A 27434-nucleotide genomic window follows, 5' to 3' on the forward strand; every position below is an offset into this window, starting at 1 on the left:
CCTACTTTCATTCCCATAATCGAAATCCTATGCTTAATAATTTATTTAAATTCTAAACAACCCATAACCTTGGATTCATGCATCCTGCTTCAGCCATCTCACATCTTTTTTTTTTTTTTTTTGAGAGGGCATCTCTCATATTTATTGATCAAATGGTTGTTAACAATAAAATTCAGTATAGGGGGGTCAACGCTCAATGTACAGTCATTAATCCATCTCAAGCCTAATTCTCTTCAGTCTCCAATCTTCTGAAGCATAACGAACAAGTTCTTACATGGTGAACGAATTCTTACATAGTGAATAAATTCTTACATGGTGAACAGTACAAGGGCAGTCATCACAGAAACTTTCGGTTTTGATCATGCAATATGACCTATAAACCATCAGGTCAAATATGAATATTCGTTTGATTTTTGTACTTGATTTATATGTTGATCTCACATTTCTCCTATTATTATTATTATTTTTATTTTTAATAAAATGCTGAAGTGGTAGGTAGATGCAAGATAAAGGTAGAAAACATAGTTTAGTGCTGTAAGAAGGCAAATGTAGATGATCAGATGATCAGGTGTGTGCCTATGGACTAAGTATTAATCCAGGCTAGACAAGGGCAGCAAGACATCCACGGATGCAGAAGATTTCTCTCAAAGCAGGGGGGGTGAGGTTCTGAGCCTCACCTCTGTTGATCCCCAAATTCTCACCTGATGGCCCCCCTGCGACTGTGCCTGTCTTAGGTTGTTCCTCCCTTGAGGAATCTTACCCGTCTCTGGCTAACCAGTCACCTTCCGGGGCCATACAGGGAAATGTAAAGTTGGTAAGTGAGAGAGAAGCCATATTGTTTGCAAAGGTTAGCTTTTTACTTCTTTGCAGATTTATGCCCTGTGGCTTCTATGCCCAGCACTTGTCTCGAGGTATCTTTACCACCTGGAGGAATTATGATACTCGGTAAATTCGATATGAGGCACGAATTCTATTTAAGGTTTGTAATTAGGAAGGAAGAAGAAAAGCTATAGATGTAGCATATGAAGGAAACTTGGGAGGATTGATTATTTCTCTGACATATCTTCTTGTATAGTACCTTAAGTATGTATAGGTTTTAAACTACTAACTAATTTGCACACACATATTAACATAATAGGAATATGGTGACATAAACAAAGCAAATCTATAATTACCAGCCATCTCCAGTGAAGCCAAGAAAACCATTTAGGCACCCTAGGCATTTGTGAAAATTTATCTATGATATGATGGATATTGTCCAACTGTACTTGAACCATCAGACAAATTAAAGCAGCCCATTTCTGGGATCTGTTCACATCCCATATGTTCTTTTAACCATAGATAGTCTATAGTCATGAGATTTTGGGGTGCTACAACTTGCACCCCTCCCAACTCCTGGTTGAGTTCCAACAGTACAGATCCGGTCAAATTCGTTGTCTCACTGTATGCACATGCCAGCCTAGACATCTCCCTCCTCATTCCTATGGCAAGTCCAGGAGACGGTGGGCTGGATGCAGCCACAACTGCAGCATCGTCCGGATCCCTGTGGAGGCTTTTTGATGATCATCCCCCGGCACGAGTCCTCCAGAGAGTGCTGATGCCGGAAGCTCCTCCTCATATCGTATCTTAGTTCATTTTCTGGGTATCCAAGCTAGGCCTTGATCTTCTGCGTAGAAACAAACAGACCCTTTGCCCACACTTTGACATGCCCTCTATACCACTGTGCAGAACTCATTGGAGGTCAGCACACAGTAACTGCTTTTTTTTTTTTTTTTAATTAAGAGAAAGGAATATTATCAGAAAAGAGTACCTCCATAGCTGATCATCTGACACCCTTTAAGTGATCAACATTAAGGATATTTAAAGCATGCGTTGATCTTTGATTTACCAATAGTTTTATCCTGTTAAGGAGTAATCCCCCTTTTCTTTCTTTCTTTCTTTTTTTTTAAAAAATTTTTAATCTACACTTACCTGAAGAATACTATGTTTACTATGCTCTCCCCTATATCAGGTCCCCCCTAACAACCACATTACGGTTACTGTCCATCAGCTTAGCAAAATGCATCTCACATCTTTTGAAACATGAACTCCGATATTCTTGGATACGACCAAGTCCCTCAATACATGAATCCTACAAACTCGTCATAACCGCCCCCCTCTTTTACTATATCTACACCTTAAGTGGCTTAGCCCAGAAACACAGAATCCTCTTGGACCTTTATCTTTCTCTCTTACCACAGAATCAAAAGAAACCCGAACCCTGCTACCTAGAAGCTTGGTCACGCTGGCTTAAGATGACATCAAGGCCACACACCAGCAGACTGTTGTGACAGCCTCCAACCTGTCTTTCGGCTTCAATAACTGCTTTCTAATGTCAACCCAGAAGCCACAGGGATTATTTCAACATATAAATCAGAGCATGTTACTTTGCCCAAAACCGCCCAATTGATTCCTATTTCGGTCCAAATACAGCCCAAGTAATTCCAACAGGCATCAAGGTCTTACAAGATCGGGCTCCTTGTCGCTGGCGTGACCTCATCTCTTGATACCGCCTCCCTGCTCCGTCCATTTGGTCACTCTGAACCCTTGCTGGCCCTAACACATGGCAGATGTGGTCCTGCACAGAGGCCTTCGCTTCTCCTGTTTCCTCTGCCTGGAACTTTATTCTCTCATTGTTTTCAGGTGTAGACTGCTTAGAGACAATGATGATAGATAGACAGCTGGACAGATGATGGACGGACAGAGAAGATTCACTCTTGATTTGTTTTATCCCCACTAGGACATGAGCCAAGAATCCTCTGTCTTTTGTCTTTTCATAAAGACAAGAATTTTGTCTTTTGTTCGCTGCTATATTCCCAGAACCTAGAACAGGGCCTGGCACAAAGGTGCAGCTAATAACTATGTTAGTTAAGTCAATGTTTTTTAATGGGATATATAGGTAAAGAAGAAGATAATTCAGCAAAGGGTTATAAAAGCCAACAGTATCAAAATAATACTGATAGTTGATCATGTTCTCAAAGGACCAAAGTCATAAGGCTCAGTAAATAATCTGGTTGTTTGTGAAACCACCTCATTCTTAACAATCCCTCCACTCAAAATTTCTTCTTATGACTTGCCATTCCTACCATTTTCTATTACCGTCCATTTGACTTGCTAAGAAAATAACAAGATTCCAGCTACTTCCAAGGCTATTTCCTGGGACATGATTTGGAAAGTGTTCTGTGTGGATACACAGAGGGCTTTTAGACCTGATGAAGACTTCAGGCCCTGACACATCGGTGAGGATTGTAGGGATCCAGTTATCTGAAGAAGCCAAAACAAAGGAAAATTCTAGCATCTTTCAGTTCACACTATGAAGAAGGAAGCACACTGCTGTGTAGGAAGCCTCGTTACATCCTGGAAGCATCCTATTCCACACCTGGGAAGAGGATTCCAGCTCACTGTGCCATGGAAGGCCGTCCACTATGAGGGACAGAAGGGGGCTCTTCAGGAGGACCAGCCATCTGGGCCACATGACGTGACTGGCACTACGTAGTTAGACGTATCTACAGTGGGAAACAGTTTGTGTAGCTTGTGGAAGGTCACAAAAGGAGAATCACGACATAGAACCCTAGGGCTCCAGTGTGAGGTCATGCCACACACATGGGTGTTTTCCCACCGATGTTCCTCTTATAAAAGAAACCAGCCAGAAGACTGAACAGGCTCTTCCAGGTGAGATGCACCTATTTTACAAAGCAAATAGAAACAGTGCCCAGCTACCCTTTGAGTACTGAGGCTGCCAGACTGTTGGGCCCTAGTGGTTCATAGTTGAGTCTCCCCCTGGGAATTGCCCTCAGGCAAAGAGAGCGGCCTCACCCAGGGCCACACACCCTGGCCAACGGCAGCCCTTTGGTGAATGCAGGGCTCATAGGCAAGGCCTCCTGCCTTGGTCTGGGACAGTCTGAAGTGACATCCCCGATCCAGAGCTTCCTAAAGGATCACCTGAGGCCCCTGTTAGGACTTTATTGCAGCTCAAACCCCCCTTTGCCCAAACCTGCTTCCTTTCCTCTCTGACAACTGACATTTTTAAGAACACTGCTCTGTAAACCTCTTCAAAGTCTTTGTTTGCTAAGGAACTCAACCTACAATATATGCATGTATATGTGTATATATATATATGTAATATACATGTATATGTAAAACCATTCAAGACAGATCTCATAGGGATGGAAATGTAAATGATTTCACTTTTATGAAATCAGGTGGCAATGACATTTGGGTAAATTGATGTTTATGAGGCTGTTTTTATCAATTCATGCTAACCATACAAAATATAAGACCTAGAAGTACCAAAGCTGCTAACAATTCTAAGCCTTTGAGCAATTTTGTATCTTAGGTATACTTACAGAATTAACTTAGATCCTAAACAGGACAAAAACTGACTTCTACTGCTGGCAAAAACAGCATTTTTCAACTGTCTAGGTCTTTTTCTCTTAAGATGAGTCATGTAGATTTAGTCCAAGAATATATCGACTGCCTCCAGTGTGAAATTTTTCATTCATTGGTCTTTTATTAAGGACTCTGTCTTTGTCAGAAAGACACTTCTAAAACACTATTAAAGTACAAGACAGTCCATATCTACACTTTCAACATAAGGCCCACAAATTTTACAAGTGTCTAAAGAAGGTACACAGCTTGACTCTAGTACAGATTCAAGTCTATTTTCCACTCAGCCGGGACTTCCTATCACAGCAGGGCGTCCGGCTGGACTGGGATTCTCGAGTCACTTCTTCTCAGGTGATCGGCCAACGCCTCCATCTTTTTATTCGGAGCCAAGTGTTCTCCAGTGAATTCTGTCAGCTTAGATTTAGTGTTTTCTTCAGGGCATTTGTGAGAAGTTCATTCCTTCCTACTCAGTTTAAAGATTTCAAAACAAGGGATATTTTCTTTCTTTCTTTTTTTTTGTCAGTGTAAATACAAGTCTAAGTGGCCTTTCCTTCTGAATCTTAAATTTTGTGAAAAAGTTTATTCAGGCTAAAAGTAGCGTTAGCTGAAGAGCCTCAGGTGATCGTGATGTGGCTGTCTTCCAGCCCCTTCTGTGGAGGGGGAGAGGGAAGGGGCAGCCCTTCTGAAAAATGAGCAGAGAAAGTAAGGGGAAAAAAACCACAAATGCCCTTCAAGGTCATCTGGTTTGTTCAAGGTCATCTGTTTTGGAGATTTTCTTCTTTGGTCTCAGAGTTGAAATCAAATCAGTAAAATGGGGCCTCATTCTACTGATACTGGGCTTTTCCCAATCACCAGAGGGTCACTGCCTAATCCATAGGGGATAAAAGGAGCTCCGTGCTCTGTCACACAGACAGATGCCATTTTTGTCCGTATCTGGCCTCTTAGAACAGCAAGTAACACAGGAGTTCCATCTTTAGTGTCGCCCACACAGTGTCGAGAGGGAAGCGTCTGTGATCAGCAAACGCGCAAAACCGTCAGGTCAAAGCGTTACAACAGGAACACTGAGAATTTTGAATTCATGGTAATTAGCCTAGATTTCAGGAAGTGTAGTGATAAAAATATTGACCAGAGAACTATAAATAAGGTAAGTTTTCAGCCTAGAGAATTAAAACTGAATTCCTAAGGGAATTAGAATTACTATTTTACTGAATTGCTATTTTAATTATTCACGATCAGACAATCAAGTTTTTTTGCTGCCAGAAAGGCAAAGGTCAAATATGCAAGGACGATGTAGACTTGATTCTGTCTCTGATTCAGTGGTGCCATTTAGATGTAATCTTTGAGTTTAGTCTTCCACAAAGCCAGTACGAGTACTGGGCTTGCCAAAACTATGTGTTTTTAATTCATCCAGGCAATTAGATATTGAAACATAAAAATGAGTGAGGATGAAACAAAAAACAAGAAAGTCGGGGTGATGTAAAGTTAGTTTGTGAGGATTCCTAGGATGTTAGGTACCATTAAACACAACTCATGCTGTCATGCAAATTCCACATTAATTATAATGAAGCATCATTCTGGAGCCATCTAATACATCAGGAAAGCTACAGGGAATTCTCAGGGTGATGAGGAAGACATGTCAGTGGCTCGGTAACAACTGTAACATGCAGAAAATAAAAGCGCTGTCATTATTATTTCAGCATAAACTATTCAAATAATTCATATTAAATTTTTCATCATAGATTTGGTAATAATTTTTTTTTCAATTGGGCATGGAGAATAATGAATCAATGAACAAAACAGTTGGCTAGCACTAATCTCTGACAGAATGACGTATTGGGCTGTATTTAAAGCACAGCATACCATTTATGAAACAGGATTTATGTATAATTTGTTATGTTCTGACAAAGCAGATGCCAGTAGAATACATGAGAAAATAATTCCTGCCATCCTTTGGGGTCAGTTATCTCACACACACAAAAACATGCATGTTGGCATGAGTGGGGCTGTCTTATAATAACCATATCTTTCAAATGTCATTGAATCAGCAATGTGACCAAATGCCTTGACCTACAATCCAGTTAAACCGCACCATCATCGCCAAATCCCTGTGTTTAAATTCCTTCATTTGGCTAGTTTAGTGAGTCTATTCTTTTTACATTGCCTGAAAAGCCATGTAGTCCGTATCTGCATGATGAAAACACATATTAATATAAGCACTTAAAAATGAACATATCGATCCACCCTGTGTGAGGCAGGGGCTCTAAGGGGGCAGTCTGATCTCTCATGGCAAGGTGGACAACGTAAGGAGTAAGGAGTGAAGATCTGGCAGAAAACCTGTCCTGCGGTCTGGAATGGAGGGCTGCTCATCTGTCTACAACAAGGACAAAATGTCAGGGACAAAGTCAAGAGAGAATTCAAGTCATTAGCAGACACAGCACGGCAACGCGTGGCTACCAGCCAAGCAGAATGGATCCCAGTTCCGTAGGAGTACTGTCCCACGTCCCTGACATGCCGAGGGACCACCCTTTGGCTGCTGAGTGACACCTACATCCAGGGATCCTGAGAGAGGGGCTGTGGCAGCTGAAGGAAGTGAGGAATGCCTGGGTGGAGGGGGTCCTGGGATCAACAGCTTGTTACCAACTAGTGGGAAGTGCCTCACTATTTCAGCAACTGATGTGGCTACATGGGTAGCAACTATCTGAATGTCAGTCCTGATGCAGTGTTTAATCTCACTGTCAGACCAGGCTTTCCAGGCCAGAAAAGCAGCAGGTTCTAGGGAACTGGAAAAGTTTCTCAGGAACATGCTTGTGCAGAGTGGGAGAGGGCACCTAATTAACAAGCTGTGGGGAGCTTATCACCTTTGGGTCTGAACACAGGCTGCGACTCCTGGGCAGGACCTGGCATGGGTCTTCCTAACAAGAGTCAGGCTCAGACACTGAGCCGAGGACTCTGCCGGGCGCCGGCTGCTTTGCCTTGACGCCCCCACTCCAGATTGCAGGGCATGACTGATGTGAAGCCCCATTCAACAGCTGCCTGGAACGACTTGAGTACGTTTGTCTAGAAGGTTCAGGGTGTGGAGGTCAGTGTGCCCATCTATGGCAGGTGTGAACGATTTTCCTCAGAAAATTGTCAGCAATTAAAAATTATCAGCAAACTTACTTAAAAGCACATATCTGCCTCATCCCAAAAGATCTATAAAACTCGTTCCCTAACAGAAATTATCCACAATAAATACAGTAGGATATAAGCAAAAGGGTTGTTGCTCTGAGTCTCCAATGAGACAACTATAAAATCTCTACCCTGATGCATAACTAATACTGCACAGTTGTTACATCATATCCATGTGTGCATATTTGTGTAATACATATGCATATATATTTGTGTATGTGTATGTAGTCCAGGCTTGTAACAAAGAGATTATGTGTGCATGTGTGTTTATGCTTCTCAGAATGGTCACTTTTACCACAGAGGAGTTCTAAGTATGTAGTTGATGAAGCTAAATAATAATTTTTAAAAAGTGCCATGGGGAGGAAGAGAGAATCTCCCTGCTGAAACATGCACACACTGGTGATGTGGCAGTCCCTAATTGAGTAATTCCGGGGGTCCAGGCCTTTGCATCATACTGCCTACATACATTAAACATGGCAAAACTGTGGGTGTCACTAATTCCAGAGATAATCTGTGCAGTGTTGCATGTCATTCAACTGACAAACAACTGGCAGGTAGCTTCTATAGCAGCGAGATGGATTCTTGTACGGGATGTGTTGATTGCATATGTCAGTCCCTTTGAAATTTAAAAGCAGTTGTAATTAGAGCTGCAGATCTCTTCTAACTATAATTAGACTACTATTTATACCCATTGTCATTTTTTTTTAAACAGCCTGAGCCGCTACTATGGAATGAGAAAGGGGGTGGGGGGCAATATAGCTTCTTTAAAACAATAGTCGCTGTTAATAATTATCTCATGCAGCCTTATGAGTTTAAACACTGAGTCTCAGGGAAAATATTGTAGGGAGATAGCTCACTGAATCTTCAGTCTCTGAGAAGGAGGTGTATTCCTCAGAGAAACAGATCTGCTCTTTTCAGGGATTCCTTAAGATAGACCATGCAGTCAGTAGTCATACATATCTATATTCAGGAGAACTAAATGAGACTAGAGAATGTCTGTGTCATAGAAACTGAGTTCTTCATTTTACATCTCATTAAATCTCAATGCTCTCGGAAAGCACCCTTTTACTGCCTCTGTAATCCAATGAGACTATGGAGTAATGCTGGAAATACACTGCTCATTTGGGATGCTGTGAGGCTGCTGAAGGCAGTGGATGGGGTTCTCAACTCTCCTCTCCTCTTTGCAACCTTCTTCCAAGTGCTAAATAAAGCTTAGGGAGAAACCAGATTGGTTTCAACTTCAGGGATATTTTCGTAACTAACCCTTAGACTTTACAATAGCCAGGGGCAAAGAATCGGGGCACGAGATACAGTACATGCAATTTGACACTTAGGATGTACTAGGTTCCCATCTCTCTCAAAAGGCTTTAAAAACTTGAAGTACATTTTATCCCCTTAAATTAAACAAGACAATTAATAAATGAGGCCAACTAGAATCATGGAATGCCCAGATTAAGATTTGCTCATTAAATGAAACAGAGGAATGACTGCAATAAGGGAGTGACCTCATGAACATGGAAAGAGATGTTCCTTCTGGCACCTGACAATGTGGGCCTTAAGAAGGACATTTTACTATTCTGGGATTCTTACATTCATTTCCATTTCCCCACCTTGAAAATGAGGACAGTACACTCGATAAACTTTACAGCATATTCTTTCTCTAAAACCTGATTGTTATCTCTAAATTCTGGGAATCCTTGTTTCTAGATTTCATGTGATTAAAGTCTTCAAGCTGGCATATTTTAAGGAAATTAAGGAAAGTAGCAGCTAGCTATGATAGGATTTCTCCATAGGTCAATTAGAGCAGAGGTTCCAAATACTGACATAAAAAGATTAAGCCATAAAAGTAGTAGAAGAAAATATAAGTTATTTCTAAAAATATCATATTGGAAAATGGAAAGCCTTTCTGTGTATGGAAAGCTTTTCTCAGTATAGCATGCAACCCAAAAGGCATAAAGGAAAAGCTGCCAAATTTATAATATAAAAAAGCTGCATCCTAAGAGTGGATGGAGGTACATTCAGTCTTAGAGTTGGCTTGATGCTGAGAAGAGATGTTACGCATGGATCGTTTAAGTGTTTGGATTTGCTATACTTAGAATCTCATAACCGCTCACCAGTACTCATGAGGTCATAACGTATGTTCAATGTAATAAATCTTTAACAACAATGAATCAGAGTCTATGAATGATATATGTTTTAATACAAATTAGAGCAATGGTAAGAGTGTATGCATGTTTTTATAATCATGCATTTGCATTCTTAGGCACATTACTTTTCTTGAGTAGGAAAAATGTAGGGGGTTTCAGCTGGGACATTGGGAAGTTCACATCAGAAAGTGTTACATCAGTAAACATCATTCAACTTGTGTATTATGATGGAAAAAAACCTAAGCTGAATGCTGCTGCTTCAACACTTAAACAATCTGTGGATTTGTTTAACAGGAGGCAGACTACATCTAACAAGACTTTTCAGACTCTTTCTAGGAGAGGGATGCTCCCCAGATCTTCCCACTTCAGTTCATTCACTCAGCTAAGATATGCACACAAACGAACACCTCATTTTGCATGGGCCTATGTCTCTGGAAATGGTGTCACGAACTGACCCAGCTTTATATGGCGTCACAAGAGTGTGACCCCTTAGCGGGCGCATTCTGTGCAGCCAGAGATTCTCCCGGCTACACCACATATCATGAACAACAAAGTTGCCCGGGCTGTAGCGGTACGAAGGTGATGCTCGGTAATGTTGGTGAACTTCTGCCGACCCCTTACTGCCTATGATCGGCCCTATGGGCCATTTCTTGCAGGTATTGAAAGTTGCCAGACTTGTAGCTTAACAAATATAATGCTAATCTCTTGTGGTAGGTTCAGCACTATTACTGTTTTTAAGTTTTATGGACCGAAACTGTTTGCCAGACACAAATGATTAGCAGGAGAGCCACAACAGAATAAACAAAACTCACTGCAAAGTATGTTTGACTCAGAAAATCCTGGAAAGCACTGATCGGCTGAGAATACACGACAGGACTTGGAGATTGTTGGCAGCTGGAGAGTCAGAAATAGCTTCGATGTAATGAATATATGTCTCTATATAAATATAGGTATATTTATACATGGATATATATGCTATACGTAAGATTTGGTTTACATATATACTTTTCCAGAAACAAAGACCATTTTAATAAGTCCGTCTTGTGCGTAGCATTGTTAAAGAGGCATTTATCTTCAATAATAACTCTGTGACTCTAGCAAAAGGTCTAATTCAGAATGGTATTTTGGAATGGATTATTTGCAAACAATAAAGAGTTAATTTAATCATAAAATAATTAACAGTATCCCAGAAACAGTAACCAGCTAGTAGACGATTCTGATTCTTCCTCTCCTAGGTTTAGGATAATCCTTAAAGAAGTGTGCAAGTAGGATTACCCACACCCACCACACTGAGTTGCCTGGTGCTCGTTAAAATAATCTGGACAGTCCACACAGAGAGTAAGGAGATTTTCATCTAAGAGCTTTTTTTTTTTTACCAAACAATCATTGTCATTAAAAATACCTAATACACATGATTACTACCTATGCTTCGACCAACGTTTATGCATGGCTATGAAACAGGCAACTTAGTAGGCCACTTAGCAACTTAGAGAAACCGAAACAAATGACCCTATAACCAGACCTATTTCTCCTGATACACGATGCCACCATATTCCAGGTGGCTGAAGCCGGACAAGGAGTCACCTCCGGCTTTATTTCCCCCACTAAGCAATCTGTCACCAAGCTCTGTGGATCATGTCTTCATATAATATGATCTGTGCATTTCCTCTACCCAGGTTGCCAGCTCGCGGGCGCAGCCACCATCGTCCCCTCCCTGGGTGACCACAGGTGCCATCTGACTGCTCTCACTTTTCCTGTTCCTGCCTTTCTGTGGTCCCTTGTCCACAGAGCACCCAGTGATCTACGAAGCATAAAACAAGTCATGGGAAATCAAATCACTCTGCAAGCAGTTTTCTAGCACAGCTGAAACCACATCTAAGCCCCCCATCACAGCCCGGGGTGCTCCTCTGATCTCATGGCAGGCATTTCCCATTGCTTTTTCTTGATGTCACTTGCCCCCAGCTCTTTTTGGGTAACATCTGAAAAGTTAGAATTGTGGTATCACAGAGGTTCTCATCCCTTCAGAAAAGGCAAAATTTGTCTACATATCTACAATTTTCCAAACTTACAAAAATCTTAGAAATTACCTGTGAAATTAAGAACTACATACTATTTTTTTATCTGATGCAAGTATTTTAAAAGGCACTGCTTTCCGTAGAGAATGGTTCTGGGCGGCACTGTTTTTTTCTGGGTTCTTTCAGTTTTGACCACTCTAAGAACAGAAATAATGTCTCTGTTACCTTATGAAACGTCCTTTTAAAAACGGCCTATTTCTTTTTTCTTTTTCTTTTTCCCCCCAGCTTTATTGAAACATAATTGGCATACACCATCATGTAAGTTTACGGTGCAAAACATGATGACGTCCTACTGAAACGTGTATGACAATAAGGTTAGTTAACATCTCCATCACCTCATGTAACTATTTCCTACTCTTTGGTGAGAACAATTCAGACCTACTCATAGCAGATGTCAAGGGCACATTACAGTATCATTAACTGTAGTCCACATGCTGGCCTATCTCTTATATACAATGGTAGATCATTTGTTAAATGTGTTTGTAAAAAGCATGGGAAATATTACTTCTATGTGGCTAAGCCTCACTACTACATTATTCAATGACTGTCATTCAGTCATTCTGTGGTAGCCCGACTGCAGCGGCCACCAGAAACATCACTATTTAGTATCTAATGACTTCATGGAAAATTAAAAAAACAAAAGGAAAAAACAAAAACTCACATGTTTTGATTAAATTCAACTTCTTGGTTCTAAGGAGAAAAAACTAACTTGAAAAAAATCCACACAGATTAAGAAACTGGTAGGACACCCGGCAGCTCTTAGCAAACATTATTCCCATAAGTAAATGAGTCCCAAACACACAGCCCAAATCTCCCTCCAAGAACACAGAGGTTCAAAGTGGAAGCAGTGACACCTTTGAGGAGAAATCCATTATGGGTTCCACGACACCCAGAATAGTCACATGAAGGCTTGAGCTGCTTCACACTCTGAAGGCACATCTGGGTTCAGCCAACTTCATGCAATTGCTTTTTCAATAAATAAGTGCTTCAGAATCACTTAGAATAGTTCAATATGCAAAATCTCATTTTTTTATCAGAAGAAATCTGTTTCTCAGGTACCCAAAAGAACTTGAATATTTCTAGTGTATAAACTACTAAACATTTTTTGAAATACATAATAGAGAATGCTTGTTCATTCATTCTAAAATGGCAATTTACACACACATACGCAAACATCTGCCAGAGACAGAGACTGACTCTAAAGGAGATGAATAGACATGTGCCCTTCTAAACCACTGGGCAGAGAAAAAAATCATACGGAAGCAAATTAACGGTAATGTGACAAACTACCTGATTTTAGAATTTGGGCACTCTTGTTTCAAATTTGAAATAAATGTAAATATTGACTATGTATACCAAACTTAGAAAAATATACAGTTTTGTCGGACTCAGATTATAAAATGCACATTGTCGAAACAGTGAGTTGCTATAAGTGGATATGCATAGTTATGTTGAAAATGAGGGTGAAGTCTTCCTGCCCATCAGTGCTGGAGCTTCCTAGATTCCCTAGAGAAACTTACAAGCCTACAGTTCCTCTCATTCTACTGAAATCCTCTCGGGGTAGAGCCGGCGAGCCTTTAACACTGAGCTTTCAGTTCCCTTCGGTATGTTATCCACAAGAAAAGATAGTGTCATCTGCTCACTCATTCAAAGTTTATCGATCATTCTTATATGGTATTTGCTTTTTTTCCTTTTCCAAACAGTTTTGGGTCATTTCTGCACTCACTGCAAAGAGATACTGCACCTTGAAATATGGGAACGATAGATAGACGATATGATCATTATTTAGAGGCATTTTCGTCTCTCAATCTACTGAAATTCCAGAAAGGCAGGAAACCTATTTTTATTGTTTGTCTCGTTGTCGATTCTACTGTGCTCATGGTAGGAAGACAACGAAAGGATTTGGAAAGTGACCTCACAATCAGCAGCCCACAGTGCGAGAATAAAAGGTTTGCTTGTGAACTGCGTTCTCCTTGCCGCGCTCCCTCTGGTCTCCCCGTCCCTCCCTCGCCCTCCAGGGCTGTGCTTCCCGTGACTCCTTAAACTTCAAACCCGTGCACGCAGCCACAAGAGCTTGAGGTCTGGACAGCCAATCTAATTTTACTCTCATTTACTCTCAAGCTCCCACAAGGAGCTTGAAATACCTGTTTTAATGAATTCTTGTCTCAGGTCTACAGAGAAACTTGAAGTTAAACCTAGTGGGGCTTTATTCAAAGGATCTGCATATTTGTCAAATGAGAGACTACACGTACTTCAGATCACATTTACTACTTAGATGTTTACCCGCAAACCAGAAGTGAGTCTGATTTCCATGTGGAAGGAAGTAGATTTAATTTCACAATGAAAAGCTATTCTCCCAGCAATTCTAATGCTGCTGGACTTCAGATCATACTGGCATGGCATTTAAATCTAAACCTAGTAATTCTGCTTTAAAAATATGCTGGATTTCAGAAATTATATGGTGTGGGGAGAAAAGGGTCAACGATTTACAAAGCCTGGCTATACTATTGGCACTTTCTTGCTGAAAATTTGGCAACTGCCAATGGAAATGGATTCCATTGTATATAAACTAGCACAAAGCTTCCAGACACACTATTAGTTGATTGTGGAAGTATTTCTTGTCTGCCCAACTGGGCTAACATACACCATGGACATACACTCCCAGTGCATAAACATCTTTTTTCCCTTATTTTGCAATATTTCCTTTATTTTCCTATATTTGTCTCTTCAGTCATCTTGGACTTGGCACTTGGGAAATCAAAGCCATGACATCTGGCAATCAGGAACCTCATCTAGAAACTACAGAACATGACTAAAACTTAACTTGAATTCAGAGATGAGAAATGTTAGTTTCCAAATGAGGTGGAAGTACTGACCAGTGACTGAGTCCGAAGTCTCCTCTGACAAGCAGAGAATCTGGGAGGTAGGATCCGGGCTAATGAAAGTGGCCATGAGGTTCCACGTAGAGACAAGTAACAACAGCTCACCACTCACATTCTCAGAGTCTCTTCTCAGCCTGGTTCTTGGGAAGTTTACACACATGCATACATACAAATATCGAAGTACACAGAAAAAGTAAAACTATACATTTGAAGTTTGGAATTTGATTCTCTCCATATTCTTATACCTGTTCTGGCTTCCTGGATAAGCAGCCCCTTAGAAGTGGGTACCCACTGCTCCACTCTAGTCGAAGACCAGACTACAAGACAAAAAGCCTTTTCCCGGGGTTTTAAACCCAGAATATAATCTGCCCTGCTGATTTCTCCTGGAACATACTAATTTGATCCATCTGAGACCTAAGCAAAGCCAGATATAAGGCTGAAAGACAGCAAACCTCTCCCACAATACATATGCCTTTATTTTTCTAAATAGAACAAATTTTGCTATTGTCTAACTCAATAAATTCTTTTCCTTTAGTCTTATTACACAACTTCAGCTATTTTGCAACTTCTTTTAGACATTATAAGAAATGGACATTAAGAGAGGTTTTTTTTGTGTGTTAGTAAATTTAAAAAAACGGAAGTTCTACTAGACTGTAGGGACCTATGATTGGAAATGTCATCATACGTTAGTACCCAACCTACTTATGAACCTCTCTGTTCAGTTAAAATGCCAGCTGTCTATAGGCTATGAAGACAGACTGCAAAGAGTGGCATCCATTTCTGTTTTTTACACTCGGGCACATGGGAGAAATAAAATTCTCCAAGTAAATCCATTGTTGTGTGTTACCCAGTTATTTTGTTAGTAAGGAGCATAAAGGAATTTATCAAGTTGCTGATATATAACTCTGAAGCTTCCTGGATCTAAGTCCTTTCAATCATTCTCAAAATAACATGCATATATTTCCTTGAAAGAATTTTTGACACTGGATTTTAGTCTCTCTGTAGGCTCTGATGAGGCTAAGATACTTAAACTCGGGGGCATACCATGGTCTATTACATCAGAAAGGCCTTGCCATCAACTTAAAACCACTGGTTAGCTTTGAAGTATCAGTCATAGCTATTCGGTAAAAAAAACAACAAAAAACAAAAAACCTTAACATTAAACAACTTCTCTATTCAAAATACCTGCTGGCCACAGAACATGCAAGTGGAATATGACTGTTTTTTCCTGATTAGCTGGAGCCCTCCATTAACACATGATTACTCAAAATATAAAACTGGGTAGTTGTTCTAGAGTTAAAATAAAATAATATATATATATATCTGATTCTGTTCTACTCCTTGAGGGGAAGAATTTACATTCTGCTCTGGTTAGTGGTGATCAGTGGAAACAGGTGCTGGGGCAGCTGTGCAGGATTCATGAACCGCAAGGAATGGGGCTTCCCCGGGACAGGATTCCGCTGAGGGAAAGGAGGCAGGTGCCGCTGCGCCAAACTGTCCGCTCGGCCTAAAAGCTCCTGAGAGCAAGTAAAACTGTTTGAGTATATTAATTATTGATAGAGAGTTATAGGCCAGCTGAACGGAACATCACACACTTCTTAGTATTTTAATTATTATGCTCAAGTAAATTAGTTAAGAAATGTTTCTTCTTTTACTTATGTATAAAACATTTGTACTTAATGAGCAAATCTGAGGCATAACAATGCATCAGATAATCATTTATAATTCATAAGACACATTCCCTCCAATTCCAACTTTATGATAGTTAATGAACAATATATATGGGCAAGGAAATAAAAAATAGAGTGAGATGTTCCTTACACTTGAGGACCCAGGGTTGCCTCTGTAATAAACCACGAGGCTCTGACTGTCCTGGCCCTCTACTCTGGAAAATCTAACAGTTAGATGCAGTGTTGGACTGGTACAGATAAGAACTGATTTGGAAGGGATTTAAGATGGCGGTGTGAGAGGTGAGACAGAGGCTTCCTCCTAAAACCACATATAATACAAAAATATAGTTAATACAACTAATCCTGAAAGAGCAACAGGAAGAGGACTGCACCAGACTGCACACACCTGGAGAAAAGAGCAGACCTCACGGAACAGGGTGACGTACCAAAGCTGTGGCCCAGCGGGACCCCAGCCCTTCCCCCACCCCAGCTCAACCACCAAAGACCCTGAATAGCCAAAGCAACCCTGAGAGGGAAGAATAAAGTGGAGGGGATCTCGCTCCCCAACTTCAAGCTCTACTACAAAGCCACAGTAATCAAGACAATTTGGTATTGGCACAAGAACAGAGCCACAGACCAGTGGAACAGACTAGACAGCCCTGATATAAATCCAACCATATATGGTCAATTAATATATGATAAAGGAGCCATGAACATACAATGGGGAAATGACAGCCTCTTCAACAGATGGTGTTGGCAAAACTGGACAGCTACATGCAAGAGAATGAAACTGGATTACTGTCTAACCCCATACACAAAAGTAAACTCGAAATGGATTAAACCCTTGAATAAAAGTCATGAAACCATAAAACTCTTAGAAGACAGCATAGGCAAAAATCTCCTGAACATAAGCATGAGCAAATTCTTCCTGAACACATCTCCTTGAGCAAGGAAAACAAAAGCACAAGTGAACTCATGGGATTACATCAAACTAAAAACTTTCTGTATGGCAAAGGACTCCATCAACAGAACAAAAAGGCATCCTACAGTATGGGAGAATATATTTGTAAATGACATATCCAACAAGGGGTTAACATCCAAAATATATAAAGAACTTACACCCCTCAAAACCTAAAAAGCAAATAACCCAGTTAACAAATGGGCAGAGGATATGAGGAGACAGTTCTTCAAAGAAGAAATTCAGATGGCCAACAGACACATGAAAAGATGCTCCACATCACTGATTATCAGGGAAATGCAAATTAAAACCACAATGAGATATCACCTCACACCAGTTAGGATGGCCAGCATCGAAAAGACTAAGAACAACAAATGCTGGCAAGGATGCGGAGAAAGGGGAACCCTCCCTCACTGCTGGTGGGAATGTAAGCTAGTTCAGCCATTGTGGAAAGTAATATGGAGGTGCCTCAAAAAACTAAAAATAGAAATACCATTTGACCCAGGATTCCCACTCGTTGGAATTTCAAAGAATACAACTTCTCAGATTCAAAAAGACATATGCACCCTTATGTTAATCGAGGACTTTTTACAATAGCCAAGATATGGAAGCAACCTAAGTGTCCGTCAGTAGATGAATGGATAAAGGAGATGTGGTACATACACACAATGGAACACTATTCAGCCATAAGAAAGAAACAAATCCTACCATTTGCAACAACATGGATGGAGGTGGAGGACATTATGCTCAGTGAAATAAGCCAGGTGGAGAAATACAAGTACCAAATGATTTCACTCATTTGTGGAGTATAACGACAAAGTAAAACTGAAGGAACAGAATAGCAGCAGACTCAGAGACTCCAAGAATGAACTAGTGGTTACCAAAGGGGAGGGGTGGGGGAGAGTGGTGGGTAGGGAGGAAGGTGGGGATTGAGGGGTATGATGTTTAGTACACATTGTGTGGGGGATCATGGGGAGAACAGTGTAGCTCACAGAAGGCAAATAGTGGATCTGTGGCATTTTGCTGCACTGATGGACAGTGACTGCATTGGGGTATGGGTGGGGACTTGATAATATGGGTAAATGTAGTAACCACAATGTTTTTTCATGTGAAACCTTCATAAGAGTGTATATCAATCATACCTTAATAAAAAATTAAAAGAAAAGCATACAATAAAAGATACTGTTCAAGAAAAAAAAAGATTTGCCTCCACCCTTCAGTATCATGAATAATATCTTCATTTTGCTGACAAAATAAGAGACAAATTTAAGTTGGTAGCATATATTGTGTCTACATCTGTTCAAAAAACACACACCTCACAGGACTGTAGTTCCTGTGTCAAGAGCATTTGAGAGGATGAAGTGACTCAATAAATGCAAAGCACTGAGACAAAGCTTGGCTTGCCACACAGTGAGATCTTGGTAAACATAGGCTTTTTTTATTATAATGACTAGAACGAGACTACAGAAACATTTCAGCTAAACCAAGTCAGATCTGCAATAAAGGCAGCATGGCACCGGGAATAAGAATTTAGGGGAAATGTCCAGAGTATTGCTGGGACATCTGTAACACACACCTCTCTCTCAGGAGCCTGACTAAATAAACAAGGGGACAACAGCCTGCTTCTTGACTCTGTCAAAGTCTATCGTAAGATGCTCCTTTCATATCACACATGCTACCTGGCCAGTGTGTAAAGACTCTGTCCCCACCCGGCAGCGGTCTGGCGGGGCAGCGAGGGGCATGCACTCTGCAGACCTTTTGCCAGAGAACCACTCAGGGCGTGTCAGAGAGAAGGAATGAAATTTTCATGCAGCCTTTATGAACTGAACTTATCTTGAACCCACAGAAATTCCTGAATTTCATTTCAAGAATCACAGCATAACAATAGCACTTGAAACATTTGCATTAACCCTTCGGCCCGTATCTTCCTTTTAAAGTGGTTACTGGTGTACTATTTATGATGATCAGCCTGCATCATGAAAAGCCTCCACTGGAGCAGGTTGACCTTAATTTAAAAAGCAAAACCAAAATGCTAGGGAGAAAGTCCTCCGAGCTGGAGATAGCAATACAATTGCTATGACTTTGAGGTCAGAGCTTGTGGCCTAAACAAAGGCATGCTGCAGTAACACCTTTTAAATAAGGGACCCTATTTGACTCTGGACCTAGGTTTTTTAACTCCTGAGATGGTTTGAAAAATCCCTGCTACCATCACATTCAACCTACCAGATAACACTGTAATCCTTAAATGTAATACGCAACTCAAACATCCTAGTCTCCATTAAGGAGATAAGACAAAGAGACTGCATGACATAGTCTAAAAGGAACAAAGAAAGTCAAATTTTAACATCTAATATCTGTAGAAACAATGTCAGCCACATGCAAATGTTACTATATGGAACTCCCTAAAAGAATGCCTTAAAGATAGATATCACTGACCCCACCTTAGAAATTAGGAAACGGAGTCACAAAGAGATTAAATGACATGGATAACTTCGCAGAGCCAGTTTGTAGCTTAAGTGCTGGGCTGAGATAAAAGAAGGAACCTCCCAGTTCTTCTACCAAGCACCTACGTCCTTGGAAAGTCAGATCATCTCCTTGGGCTTCCTGCCAGAAGGAACTCTGGCAAACAGTCCCTGGGGTGGCCCCGCGACCAAGCCCCAGTGTGATCCTCTCCCTCAGAGGGTGGACTTACTGTACCTCCCTCAGTGGTTCTGAGACTTACTGTAGCCAAGAAACTACAGCAATGGACATCCTGTGAGGAGACTCCAGGTGGGTTTAGAGAAGCTGAGACGGGGCCGCTCCACGGAAAAAACCACTCAGAAAGGAGATGAGACCGGCCTCGGCCAACAGCAAGCAGAAAACGAAAAACCCTCATAGCCCGCAAGGCACCCAAGGCCGGCCACAGCTACGTGAGCTTAGAACCGGATTCTCCCCCGAGCCCTAGACAGAAACTAGCCTTGGCCAACACCTTGATTACAACTTTCCAGAGGACCTGGTCAAGTCACGTCCCGATGTCAGTCTGTGAGAATCCTAACTCTGTTGGCTTTAAAAATAAGGAAATTTAATCTCTCTCATAACAAAATGTGCAGATGTTGGGCAGGTGTCAATACTGGTCAGTGAAGCGACTCAGCATCTCTACCTTGGGTTCACCTCCCCCAGTGCTCACGTGTCCACAGTGGCTCCAGACTTCACATCCCAGGATACCTAGAAGTGGAGGATGGGTCACCTCTTCCTTACATTCCTTTAAGAGTAAATCTCACCCAAAATGCTCCAAAAAAAATTCCCTCACATTGTAAAAATCAGAACTGGGTTACATGCCCACCATCAAACCAGTTGTTGCCACGGGAATGGAGCCAGACAGCTGTGATTTGTTTATACTGATCAGGATTTATCTGTAGAATTGGGAAGCAAGGGGCACATTTCACTGTGACCTAGTGGGGAGTCCTGGATACCCAGTATCTCCAGGGTGTGATAGTCCAAAGGCAGACATAAAAAGTAATTTGGGGTGGACAAAAGTATGGGTGTGCCACGATCACAAAAGGCCCTTTTGGCTTTGACGTTTTATGATCTTACGAATAACCCAGGTGGAACACTACTTGTTTAACTGATGCTTTTCAAGTACCTCCCTGGTAGGGACTGTACTGTGTACTCAGTATACAGCAGTAGGTGAGACAAAAGCAGCCCTTTCTTTAAAGAATACCTCTAGTATAGTGAGGAACATACGAATGAATAGGCATCTTGGTGCCAAGGGGGGCTAAGCCCAGACTGTTATGAGGGCTCCCCGCTGTGGGGTGACTTCCTGAATATCGGGAGGGCTCTCACTGATGCCTTTGGTGATGCTGGGGGGGAAGGTGCTGTGTCTGTTCTAGCCTTTCATATCCTCCAGGAAACGAGAGGTGGATGGGGCTACGCGGAATGTCCGTGACTGACACCCTAGGGCTGCCCTGTCCAATACAGGAGCCAATAGCCAGCGTGGCTATTTAAATTTAAAAATGAATTAATTAAAATTAAGCCAACATTTTTAGCTCTTCCACTGCATATGCCTACATCATGTAGGGCACATGTGTCCACAGTGGCTCCAGACTTCACATCCCAGGATACCTAGAAGTGGAGGATGGGTCACCTCTTCCTTACATCCCTTTAAGAGTAAATCTCTCCCAAAATGCTCCAAAAAAAATTCCCTCACGTTGTAAAAATCAGAACTGGGTTACATGCCCACCGTCAAACCAGCTGTTGCCACGGGAATGGCTACCACGTGGCAGTGCAGACACGGAGCATTTCTGTCACCCCAGGAAATTGTATGGGAAAGCTCAGCCCTAGAGCTTTGAGGAAGCCCAAAGAAGCCCCAGCAGAATCTGTGAGCAGGGCGCCCCACACGCCCCTGCCCCTGCGGCCTCTGCACGGGACTGCGATCGCCAGCACTTTCCAGTCGTCCCCAAAGAACTCTCAGCCCCAGGCATGGTTTCCACTGTGGGCTTTGTTCTCCTCGTATCTGAGGCCCCTACTCACCATCAAGTCTTTTTCTACCAAATTTTTTTTTTTAAAGCTGGCAGAGAAAAATAAGTTTCCATGGGCACTCAGAGAACAAATGGGAAGGGCTATAGCCACAATGCGACAGAGCGAGTCGAGGAGGAGTGGGGATGAGGCCACCCTGAGTCCTTTGGCAGGTCTGTCCTCCCGACGCACCTTCGGCAGCTTCCCCGGTGGGTTTTATGTGCTGCGGGCAGGTTGGTGTTTAACAGCCCCCCACTGCTGAGTAGGGGGAGCATCCCGAGGGAGGTTCCGGCAGCGCTGACCAGCGCCATAGGTCATTGGGGGGAGGCGACGGGACTGCTGCTTACCTAAACTAGGCACTTAAGTCAAGACATACGGTGAACGGCAGACTGGCCGGGGACTCAGGTGACCAGTAATGACTGTCTGCTGGCTTGGTGATATCTCCGTTACGCTGAGGTTTTCTAAGATGCCATGACTTTGGTTACTTTTTCCAGCATTTGGGTAACTGTACAGAGATATTTTCATGCTCTCTCATCATTCCATTTAGTGACCCAGAGCAGGACACGATAGAATTAAAGAATTCTATTAACTAGTCTTCACAGCCTCAGTTTCCTCATCTGCAAATGGGAACAATAAATGTATTTGCCTCAAGGGTTGTTATTAGGGTCAAAAAGATGACATATTTAAAGCAACTCAGACATACTAGCTCTTTAGCTATTGCAGCAGATGCCAAATTGTGGAAGCATCAAAAATATCTAAATGCGTAAAAAAAAAAATCAATTACACTCACTCTATTCTAACTGGAAACTTTAACATGTGCCATTATTGTTACTATGAGGTTTATTCACCTCGCGGTGAATAAATTCCTCCCCTTGGTCTAAAAACGTTACAGCCTGCACAGCCATCTCATACAAGGGAACTCTGATCTGGCATAATCTGCTTTCACTATTCCTGAGAACAAAGGAGAGTTGTAACTAATGAGAAATTCTCTTCTAGTTCAAGCGAACGGACCAACGCAATGGCCTATGCACTTCGTAACTGCAGGAAAACCAATAATAAGCCACCAAAACCGTATGTACAAGAACCTCGCCTGCAATCTTTCAGAGAGCAAAAGTATTTGCATCTTCTGTCCTTTCTTGTTCTCCCATCATGATCCATCCTCACTTTCCATATTTAGCATATCGTTAGAGCCTTCCAGAAGAACACCATAATGACAGTTCTGTGCATGTGCTAAGAGCAAATGTTCCGAGCCATGGAAAACCTTGAAAATGTGTCCTGTTTTCTTCATGGAAATCTAAAACCAGATAGATGCAAAACCCAAGTTTTTAAGGAAAGAAACACTAAGAAAAATGTATGTGGTTTCTACAGAAAAAATGTTGGCTACAAGGGAAATCTCTCAACTCAAAAATAGGCAAGATAAAAGCAATACATTGTTATGCGGTCCAACATTGCACGTGAGATTACTACAGCGATGAAACACGCCGTCACAGTGCATGCCGCCAAGTGAGCTGGATTCAGGCATTGTTCACAGTTTTCCATTCCTTTTCCTTAGACACAGTCCTATCAGTCTTAAGCTTCAAGGGATGGACAAAATGTAATTACCAAATTGTATGATAAAGAGTGGACCAAACCTATAGGCAGAGAGAAATTTTTAAATGTCAGCTGATCTTCAAAGTCTTTCCTAAAACCTTTCTTCTACATGCCAACCCTACAATGAAGAAATGAAGAAAAGGTTGCCATTTCTGTGTCCTAATTTCAGCAAGAATTTTCTATCTGGCTTAATGTTGACATGGAAACTGACTTATTGCAGGGAGATGACAAGTGTTACCATTCAAGCCCACTGATGTTCTTAACCAGGTGCCTGCACAATGTGTTTCTCTGAAGTTATGGAGGACCTGGGCTGGGCTCCCCGATCCTGTGCTGAGCACGGGGCTGGTGTCATGGTCAAGAGAGGGAGTGATGCCTTCTCCATCTCCTTTTCTCTGAGGCTTTACAGCCAAAGATGCCACCTGGCAGGGCCTGGTAGCTGTCAGCACGTGTGGTAACTGACTGATGGTCAGCTGGACGCTGACATGATGTGGCCAGGACACTTCACTGCAAGAAGGTTATTACAGTTTGCTCACAACCAACATTAGTTTAATTCCAATCATTGCATCAGTTATTAAAGTGTTGCGGTTTATTAGAATTTAATATCTCAGAAGGTTTAGTTTTATACATTCATAATTTTTATCTTCTAGTTCTGAAGGCAAAGAGAAAATCAACAAGTCAGACGATTCCACTGGGGTGAAGCACAGCAAATTTTCTCTGCTCCACGCTCACTAGAGCATCATCGGTTCTCAGTCTCAAGCTCAATTTAACGGAGCCTTTTGGGCTCTGAGTTTCATTTACTCCAGGCCAAACAAAACTTCCTTGTGGCAAAGAAAGAAAAGAAAAGGGAAAAGAAAAAAAACAAGAGGGAAAAAAAATCAGAACGAAGGAAGAAAATCTACACAAAGATCTCTGGATATTAAGAAGTCTCAAATAAAATGATGTTTTCATGCAACATGTGAATATAAAACATACTGTATTGATTAAAATTGAAAATGGACTTCTATAGCTCTTTGGCCTAAAAGCTACTTATCAAGTCTCCAATAGAAGCCCAAGGTACTAACCTCTCCTTTCTCATTTCCCTTCCAGTTCCCTTCACGGTACTCCTCTCTGAACATCTGCCAACCCCTCAACAACACCTGTCTCAGGCACGATTTATTAATACCTGATACATTGTCTGGAAACAGGAGCACTTATCAATGTGAACTTTCTCGAAATGAAGGCCTCCAAGGTACCCCAGGGAGGAGGAATGAGCAGAACGGGAGCGCAGTCAAGCCCAGTAACTCACAAGGTCTCGCTCAGGAGATTGAGGTCCGAGGCAAAGCAGCAGACAGCGTGCGCGCGCCCCCGGCACAGGCTCCCACTGGCTCCCAGGAGGGGTTCCCAGAGGGCTCGAGGCGTGGCGTTTGCCCGCAGGGCTGGTGTGCGCTCAACGCCCTTTCCCGGGCAGACAGGCAAACACATCAGAGCGCTGCTGACATGCTTCTCGCTGGAAGTTGACCTGAATTCTAGGTGAAAGAGGAATCTAAGAGCATTTTCATAACATAGAGTGAACTTTGACCGACTGGGTTTGCTGTCCAATGGTAAGCAAAGTGCCCTAAACCCTGGAGAGCAGCTTGTATTTCTTCAGAAGTCATCTCTCCCACTCACCCATGTTCCCTACTGTCTACACCCCAGGCCCCATTCAACAAAACAATGAGACAGCCGTGTAAGAAGCAGAGAACTTTCTTAAGTCCACCTGGTATGCACCATGCGCCTGGATCAAAAGGCCCTAGGGCTTGGGCAACAGGCCGCATCTTGCCAGGTTTAATTGGCTAATAGGGACCCTCTTGTTTCCAGCTATCAGTGCACTACACAAAATACACAATACTGCCTTCAGGTACAAGACCAAACACCTCGGAGGAGAAAGTAACCTGGAAGCTTAAAATGAATTTTAATAAAAAGGAAAACCAACTTTAATGTGACAGGCAAAGAAAAAAAAAGTATGAATAAGAAAAAATGTAGATGGCATATCCACAAACAGAATTAAATCCAAGAAAGTCAAATGAAGAAAGGTAAACTAGTATGAACAAAATAATAGAAGAAAAGTGACTTTCTGAAGTCCAATGGAAATTCTAAAAGAAGATTCTGGCTTTCCAGAGTGCTTTTATTTATTAATTTCATTATATTTCACTTTGGCAAAACATATAAAAACAGTATAACTACCTAGCCTGCAAGTAAAAATGTGCTGTCTCTACCCTTTGAAATGCAAAGTGTACAATATGAATCTCTGTATTTTTTCATATATGTTAAACAGCTTTTCCATTCTCAGCCTATTAAACACAGACATATTCCTTTTCATTTTCTTTAGCTGTGAGGATGGTTTGATGGTAACATGATCTCTTTTATGGTGTTTTCGGTAGAAAATATTCAGCAAAGCTTAAAAATTACAAGGTGATTATGAAAGTCAAGAAAAGGAACCTGCCAGAGGAACAAGGCAACAATGAATGGTAAATGTTTCAAAGTCACACACTTCTTGAATTTACAGTCTACTGGAACAGCTATCAAGACTTCAAAAGGCCTTGAGTCTCAAGGTTAAAAACAGCATCAGCGATTAACCTTGAGACGGTAGATCGAGCTCAGGGCTCTCATGCAACTGTGCTCCCAGGGTGCTTAAATTCCCCAGCAGCCCATTCCAGGGCGCTCACAGCCTCCTCTGGCTGCTACCATCAGGGTCACAGGTCAGGGGCTCTCAGAGCATGGTCAGGGGGCCAGCAGCTCTGGGACCTCCTGGGAAGTCATTACAAATGCAGACTTTTACACACATCCTCCCCTCCCCTGAGTCAGAGATGCTCAGAGTTGGGGCCCAGCAGTGGGCGTCCCCCACACTTCCTAGGCGATTCTGATGAGCCCTCAGGTCTGAGAAACACTCGCTGAAGCAGAAAATAGGGAACCTCTACAAGCTGGGGAATATAAACAAAGCAAAATGGGATGTAAAATACATGGATTAAGAATCGTGGGGAGAAAAAAGAAAACAATAAAGCACAATCTGAAAGGCAGAGAACAAAAAGAGATTCATATTTTACAAAAACAGACCAACAGACCCCTTGTTTTCACCTCTGTGACCTCATTACCTTAGGTTATTTAACTAGTTTTGAAGAAATAAGGTTATTTTTTTCTTAGAGACCAAATAGTACATTTTTCTCAGTTAACATGATCTGAATAACATTAAGATTCCAACTTGCTATGATCAGAGGTTCTATTTTCAAGTCAATTGCTGTGAATAAGAACACTTTCGTTAGCTGATTGTATCTGTGAACCAACTTGTTTAAAATAATATGCATGTCCTGTGTTCTTAGAAAATATGTATATCAAGACATCTTCAGTCTTGTAAGGTGGATTAAGAATATTCTGGAAAGATCCAGGCTTTCCATGCCATTAGGGAGCTTTAAAAGTATTAGAGAACTTTTCTCCAGGTTTAAGCATTTTAATTATTTGAGGAGAACATTATGCAAAGTAACAGCACAGGTGGGTCACCCCAAATTTTACCAGGAAACCCAGCACTCAAACACCATCCTGTCAGAATGGACATTTCCACCAGACCAGCGAGGTCTCATCACGAACACTGGCAATTACCACTCACTCACAGCCCGGGAGCCCCAGATAATCCATCACGCCTCACGGCTGCTGGACACCCTTCCTGACTCATGTGTTGCTCAGCATTCCCTCATTACCGATTCAACAGCTAAGCCATAGAGGAGTTCTCTGCTTAGTTCAATTGTTCACGGATTGTTAATCGTACACGTGTGAGTAAAACATTGTGGCCCAGGCACAAATATGTCTAGTGTGATGCAGCTCACAGTTCATACCACGGCTCATTTCCTTGCCCTTATCTCACTGGAGAGGAAATAATTTTGTGGTGGTTCTGATCACTTGACTTTGGGGTGGAGCCTGGCACAGATTTGAAAAGCTAAATAGGCTAAAGCACAGAAAGACAATAGCCAGATGGCACAGTATTTAGAAGGCCTTCATGTTTCCACCTGGCTGTC

At 41.8% G+C, this 27434-nt stretch overlaps 1 protein-coding gene across 4 annotated transcripts in view; it reads right to left on the reverse strand.

Moving 5' to 3' along the window:
* Window positions 1-27434, reverse strand: part of LOC108389730 (uncharacterized) — a 603223-nt gene that overhangs the window by 57008 nt on the left and 518781 nt on the right. The window lies entirely within an intron of this gene.

Source organism: Manis javanica, chromosome 16 (assembly GCF_040802235.1).
Source record: "Manis javanica isolate MJ-LG chromosome 16, MJ_LKY, whole genome shotgun sequence".
In the NCBI taxonomy this organism is placed as follows: domain Eukaryota; kingdom Metazoa; phylum Chordata; class Mammalia; order Pholidota; family Manidae; genus Manis; species Manis javanica.